At 39.5% G+C, this 6,749-nt stretch overlaps 1 non-coding gene and 1 pseudogene across 1 annotated transcript; both read right to left on the bottom strand.

Moving 5' to 3' along the window:
• Positions 1 to 2,906: 2,906 nt before the first annotated feature.
• On the bottom strand, positions 2,907 to 2,965 carry LOC112204270 (U7 small nuclear RNA). The gene has a single exon (XR_002937842.1). It is a non-coding gene; the product is annotated as a U7 small nuclear RNA (small nuclear RNA).
• A 760-nt stretch (positions 2,966 to 3,725) lies between these two features.
• On the bottom strand, positions 3,726 to 4,761 carry LOC746801 (small ribosomal subunit protein uS2-like; annotated as a pseudogene).
• Between the last annotated feature and the right edge of the window lie 1,988 nt (positions 4,762 to 6,749).

Below are 6,749 nucleotides of genomic sequence, written 5' to 3'. Positions count from 1 at the left end.
CATCATACTCAAAATTTAACTCCAAATGAATCATAGATCTAAATGTAAGAGCTAAAACTGCAAAACTCTTAAAAGAAAACATAGGCATAAATCTTTGTGATCTTTGTAGATACAACAAAGCACAAGCACTAAAAAAAATTGATAAATTGGACTTTGTCAAAACTCAAAACTTCTGTGCTTCAGAAGACACCATTAAGAATAGTGAAGAGAAAAACCACAGAGAAAAAACATGCAAATCATATCTGATTAAGGCCTTGTATCTAGAATATAGAAGGAACTCTTGAAACTTAATAATAAGAAAATTACCCAATTTTAAAATGGGCAAAAATTTGAATAAACATTTGGGTAAAGAAGCTATATGAATGGTCAATAAACAAATGAAAAGATACTCATTATTGGTCATCAAGGAATGCAAATAGAAACTACAATGAGATACTACTACATACCCACTAGGATGGTTAGAATCAACAGACAATGACAAATGGTGGTAAGGATGTGGAGAAGCTGGGACTCTCACACACTGTCAGTAGAAATGCAAACGGTGCAACCACTTTGAAAAACATGTGGAAATTTCTTTAAAAGTTTAACATAAGTTCACCATATGATTTACTATTCCATTCCAAAGTATATACCTAAGAGAAATATAAAAATGTGTGTCCACACTAAAACTTGTACTCAAATGTTATTCACAGTACCACAAAGTGAAAACAACCCACATGTCCATAAACTGATGAATGGATAAGCTAAATGTGGTATACTTATATGGAATAATATTTAGCAATAAAAAGCAATGAAGTATTGATACATGCTACAAAATGGATGATCCTCAAAAACATTACGCTAAGCCGGGTGCAGTGGCTCATTCCTGTAATCCCAGCACTTTGGGAGGCTGAGGCAGGCAGATCACCTGAGGTTGGGAGGTCGAGACCAGCCTGACTGACATGGCGAAACCCCGTCTCTACTAAAAATACAAAATTAGCTGGGTGTGGTGACACATGTCTGTAATCCCAGCTGAGGCAGGAGAATCTCTTGAACCTGGGAGGCGGAGATTGCGGCGAGTCGAGATCGCGCCATTGCACTCCAGCCTGGGCAACAAGAACGAAACTCCATCTCAAAAAACAAAACAAAACAAAATCATTATGCTAAGTGGCAGGGCAGAGTGGCTCATGCCTGTAATCCCAGCACTTCGGGAGGCCAAGGTGGGAGGATCACTTGAGCCCAGAAGTTCCAGCTTGAAGTGGGCTATGATTGCACCACTGCACTCCAGCCTGAGTGACAGAGCAAGATCTATTGTATAAGTCCATTTATATAAAATTTCTAGAAAAGAGAAATCTATAAAGACAGAAAGTAGATTAGTGGTTGCCTGGGGCTGGGGTGAAGAATAGCGAGTGATGGCAAATAGAAACAAATTTTTTTGAGGGTGGTGAAAATGTTTTAAACTTGAATTTTGGTGACGATTGCATAAGTGTAAATACACTAAAAATCATTTAATTGTTCCTTTAAGACAAGTGAATTTCATGGCACATAAATTATACCTCAATAAAGTTGTTATTTGTTTAGAAAGAAAGGGTGTTCTCTTTTCAGACAGTTTGGGAAACATTTTATATCCCACTTCTTGGAAAGTCACAACATATATTAACATATTAAAGAACAAGCAACTCTATAATAAAGAAACCTATTTAATTTTAAATCCAGCATAAACCAAATTTATGTGACCACAAGAATTTTTTTAAGTTATGCCAATTACACCTCTTCAAAATGAGCATTAAGGGAAAAATAATCAGGAGCTGCTGAAGGTAGTTTGTTTCACTCTCTGTCCCTTAACTTCTCTTTTTTTTTTTCTCTTTTTTTTTTTTGAGGTGGAATTTCGCTCTTGTTGCCCAGGCTGGAGGGCAATGGTGCTATCTCAGTTCAGTGCAACCTTCGCCTCATGAATTCAAGCGATTCTCCTGCTTCAGCCTCCCGAGTAGCTGGGATTACAGGCATCTGCCACCACGCCCGGCTAATCTTGTATTTTTCATAGAGATGGGGTTTCACCATGTTAGTCAGGCTAGTCTCAAACTCCTGACCTCAGGTGATCTGCCCAACTCAGCCCCCCAAAATGCTGGGATTACAGGTGTGAGCCACCACGCATGGCCCCCTTAACTTCTCTAAGCCCTTAAGTCCAAGAAAATGGCATATACTTTACTAATCCCTGAGGTTTTTTTTTTTTTGCAAAAATAAATGCAATTTATATAATTAATGAGTCCATACACATCAGTAAGCTGGAGAGGTCTTCTCACCCACCCGTCACTGCCATTGTATATACAGGATTTCTGCTGGGGTGTCAGGCTGAGAGGCTGAGATTAAAAAGTAATTGTCACTGAAGCTGAATGTAATTAATTACATAATTTGCAGTTGTTCAAGATTAATTCAACGAAAATTGCATCATAAAATTAGGGCATTAACAAGGATTACTGTCAAAAGGAAAGTAGGTGTGAATCAAGCACCTGACTTATGTATGACTCATACCCAAAAGCACCCTGGGTTCAATTTGGATCATATATAACAGTTGAATGACAAACATGTCCTCACTAGATGTAATTAGGGAAATAATTGATGCAAACCCTACACTACAGAATTCTCATCATGGGAACCACAGTTGGAAAAATCTGGAAGCCCCTGATGTGTGTGTCTGTTGTTTTGTATGGGGGTGAGGTCATTGTTGCAGCAGAAGGTATGAAAAAATTTTGATCAGAATTGTTACATAAGGAAGGAGAAGCAGAATTTTAAAAAATGCATTAACAAGTAAGATGTGTTCTGCAAACAACTCTCCTAAACTTTTTTGTCAGACAGGAATGATTGTGGGGATGAGAAATGGATGACTGATTTATTATACTCAATTGATTATTTTTTTTTTTTTAGCAGAGGATTTTCTGGTCACTGGAAAACCTACTAGACAAATTCTAAAAGAGCTGTAACACTTCTGATTGTTTTAATGTAAATAATTTCTTATGGCTATATTAACAAAGAACTATTACAGTCACATATATGGATTTTTTTTTTTTTTTTGAAACGGAGTCTCACTCTGTCGCCCAGGTGGAGTGCAGTGTCACGATCTCGGCTCACTGCAAGCTCTGCCTCCCGGGTTCACACCATTCTCCTGCCTCAGCCTCCCGAGTAGCTGGGACTACAGGCGCCCGCCACCACTCCCGGCTAATTTTTTGTATTTTTAGTAGAGACAGGGTTTCACCATGTTAGCCAGGATGGTCTCGATCTCCTGACCTTGTGATCCACACACCTCGGCCTCCTGAAGTGCTGGGATTACAGGCATGAGCCACCGAGACTGGCCAAGGTGGATTTGTTAATAAAATGATACTTTTTAATGATACTTTTGGGAAAAATATTGGCTTCAGTCAAGGCACAGATTATGTTATTAGCCCCTTGTCTTTATTCCAAATATATGCAAATAATGATACTGATATAAGCCCAAAAGATGCCAGACAGAATTTCAGGATATTGGTTTTCATGTTTGGGAAATGAATATAAACTTTCGATGGAATTATTTGGATATATGCTGGGTAGAAGGCAAAATGAACATTATAGGACACCATTTTAAATAACTTTGGCATCAACCTATCAGTAATTACTTGTAACTAGAATAATCTTTTAAATGAAAGTGTGTATAGAAGAAAGCCAGTGTCACCCACGATTAAACTTTTTTTTTTTTAGAAACTGATGTTTATTTTCCATCCACCATTTTTCCATATTGCTTAAGAGCCTATGCAAGAACAGCTTAAGACCATTCAGTGGTTGCTCCTACCCATTCAGTGGCCTGGGCAGTGGGAGCTGCAGACCAGTCTTCCGTGGCAGGCTGAGCGCTGCAGTCTTCAGTAGGGAAGTCTTCAGTAGGGAAGACTGCTGAATAGGCACAGAGGGCACCTGCACACCTTCAGACCAGTCTGCAACCTCAGGCTGAGTAGCAGTGAACTCAGGAGCTGGAGCAGTCCTTTCACCCTGAAATTCCTCCTTGGTCACAGCCTTTCAGCAGCAGGCTGCTCTTCTTTTTCAATCTCTTCAGGATCTCTGTAGAAGCAGAAATCAGGCATGACCTCCCACGGGTGTTCACGGGAAATGGTGCCACGCATGCACAGAACTTCCCAAGCCAGCATCCACCACATCAAACCCACTGAGTGAGCTCCCTTGTTGTTGCATGGGATGGCAATGTGCACATAGCGCAGAGGAGAATCTGTGTTACACAGAGCAATGGTAGGTCGGTTAACATAAGATGCCTCCGTGAAAGGCTGTTGGTCAGCCCTGGGGTCAGTAACCACAAGAAGTCGTGGCTCCTGGAAGGCTGCCTGGATCTGGTTAGTGAAGGTTCCAGGAGTGAAGCAGCCAGCAATTGGAGTGGCTCCAGTGGCAGCAGCAAACTTCAGCACAGCCCTCTGGCCAGTATTCCTGGATGATATAACACTGACATCAGCAGGGTTTTCAATGGCAACAATGGCACGAGCTGCCAGCAGAAGCGTCTCCCAGGTCCTCTTCAGATTTATGATGTAGATACCATCACTTTTCCTTTTATAGATGTACTGTTCCATCTGGAAGTCAAGATTGGTGCCACCTAAGTGGCTTCCTGCTGCAAGGAACTTAAGGACATCCTCCTCCTTCATTTGCAGGACATCACGGGCTCCGGACATTGTGAAAGTTTCCCTTTAAGTTACGACGGGAATCCAGAACAACGTCGTATGGACCCCTCTGAAGGTAGCGTGGAAAGGCGATTGAACTTGTTAAAGCAAGGTGAGAAAAGCAAGAACTTTTGGATACTCTCTAAAAATCTGAATTTGTGTTTCAAGTACAGATGTAAATTACAGCTTAATAACATGCTTATGGGAGAAGAGCAAGCCAAAAGGGCTGCAGGTATGCAACTCCAGACCACTCTGAAAACCCAAAATGTTTTAGAAAGTCAAGATAACTTAACGCCTTCCTGCTAGCTGCACCCCCTCCAGGTTAATCTATTTTTTTATTCATAGTCTACTTTTGTTCTGTATCACGCTTTTTTGTAAAGTTTGTGGCTCAATTACTTCTATTTTGCAAATTCTACTTCCCTTTCTTACTGGCTTTCCTTCGCTAGTTTTAAGGTTTTCCCCTCAAAACCAGGGTTACCTCACCTCTGATGGCACCCCATCTTCATATATTCTTCACAACTCTTCAGGTAAACTGGATCCTCGTTTTCTCAAAAACAGCTTTGCAATTCCTGATGTGCATTTGCTATCTTATAAATAAAAAAGTGAAATATTATTTGCTCCTACTTATACACAAATGTTTCTTATTAACTCCAGATTGGGTGAATAGTTGAGGATTTTGAAGAAGTTAGGTGGAGAATTCAGGCAAAGGCTCTTTTTAGGAAAAATAGGAATGGGAATAGAGCCTGTTTGTGAGGTGGCTGTGTCCACCTGGAAGCCACTTCTTCTATCTGCATAGATATGATAAAGGAAAGACCCACCCCATCAAGACTTTCTCCATATTTATGTGTCATTTCCTTTCAGCCTATAGCTCAAAATGATCTCTGTTCTCTCCTGCTGGATTCAAGCATCATTAAGTACTTAGCAATTGTTTTAAATAATTTTGAATAATAATAATATAATCACCTTCACGGAACATAGAGAAAAATTAGAAAAGAAAATAAAATCACCCTTTTTTCTGCTACCCTAAAGCAATCTTTGTCAGGGTTTTAATACATGTCTTTCCTTTTTCTATCAACTTAAAGATCTCCCCTGTTGCCAAACGTTCTTCATAATCATAATTTATAAGCTATGCATAATCCAATATTTTTGAAATATTTAATTTTTTGACATTTTAAAATCACAATACTGTGATGAATATCTTTCTGCATATACTTTATCAATATTTGGGGTTTAATAATTATCTTTAATTAACCTTAGCCCTCCAGGACTCAAGCAATAGGACAAAGCATGTCTTGACGTCTATTTATTCCAACTTCATATAGGAGGGTATCCCACTGTCAGCAGGTAGAAATGCTAGCATTTGTTTATTTGGCTGTCTGAAGGAATGCAGTCTTGTTAGTCTAAGCCAAAGACCATTGTGAACTTGATGGATGTCATTTTTATTTTTATTATTATTATTATTATTATTTTTTGAGATGGAGTTTTGCTCTTGTAGCCCAGGCTGGATTGCAATGGCGCAGTCTCGGCTCACTGCAACCTCTGCCTCCCAGGTTCAAGCAATTCTTCTGCCTCAGGCTCCCGAGAAGCTGAGATTACAGGCATGCTCCACCACACCCAGCTAATTTTTTTGTATTGTTAGTAGAGACAGGGTTTCACCATGTTGGCCAGGCTAGTCTCAAACTCCTGATCCCAAGTAATCCACCCACCTCCGCCTCCCAAAAGTGCTGGGATTAAAGGCGTGAGCCACTGCACCCGGCTGATGGATGCCACTTTTAAAGAAAAAATAGGTAGTTTGGCTTAAAAGGGAATAAGGGGGAAATTCACCTCTAATAGCATTTTGTTCTTAATAAAAAATACTTTACATTTAATCTTCATTAAAGGACCAAGACAATGTTATTCAAGGTTATATGCTGCAGTGTTTTAATAGATTGAAAGGGTTGATAACTTAAAGTTGGTTTCTTCAATCTCATTTTTCATTGTTTCCTCCCAAATAATGTATTTCATTGTTAATATAAAAGTGCACTGTTGTACTCGCAAAAGAACTTGGCAGTTCATAAAGAATGGGAAAAAAACATATGCAAA

Source organism: Pan troglodytes, chromosome 7 (genome assembly GCF_028858775.2).
Source record: "Pan troglodytes isolate AG18354 chromosome 7, NHGRI_mPanTro3-v2.0_pri, whole genome shotgun sequence".
In the NCBI taxonomy this organism is placed as follows: domain Eukaryota; kingdom Metazoa; phylum Chordata; class Mammalia; order Primates; family Hominidae; genus Pan; species Pan troglodytes.
Note: the sequence above shows the minus strand (reverse complement) of the source record. Positions and strands in the feature narration are given on the sequence as shown.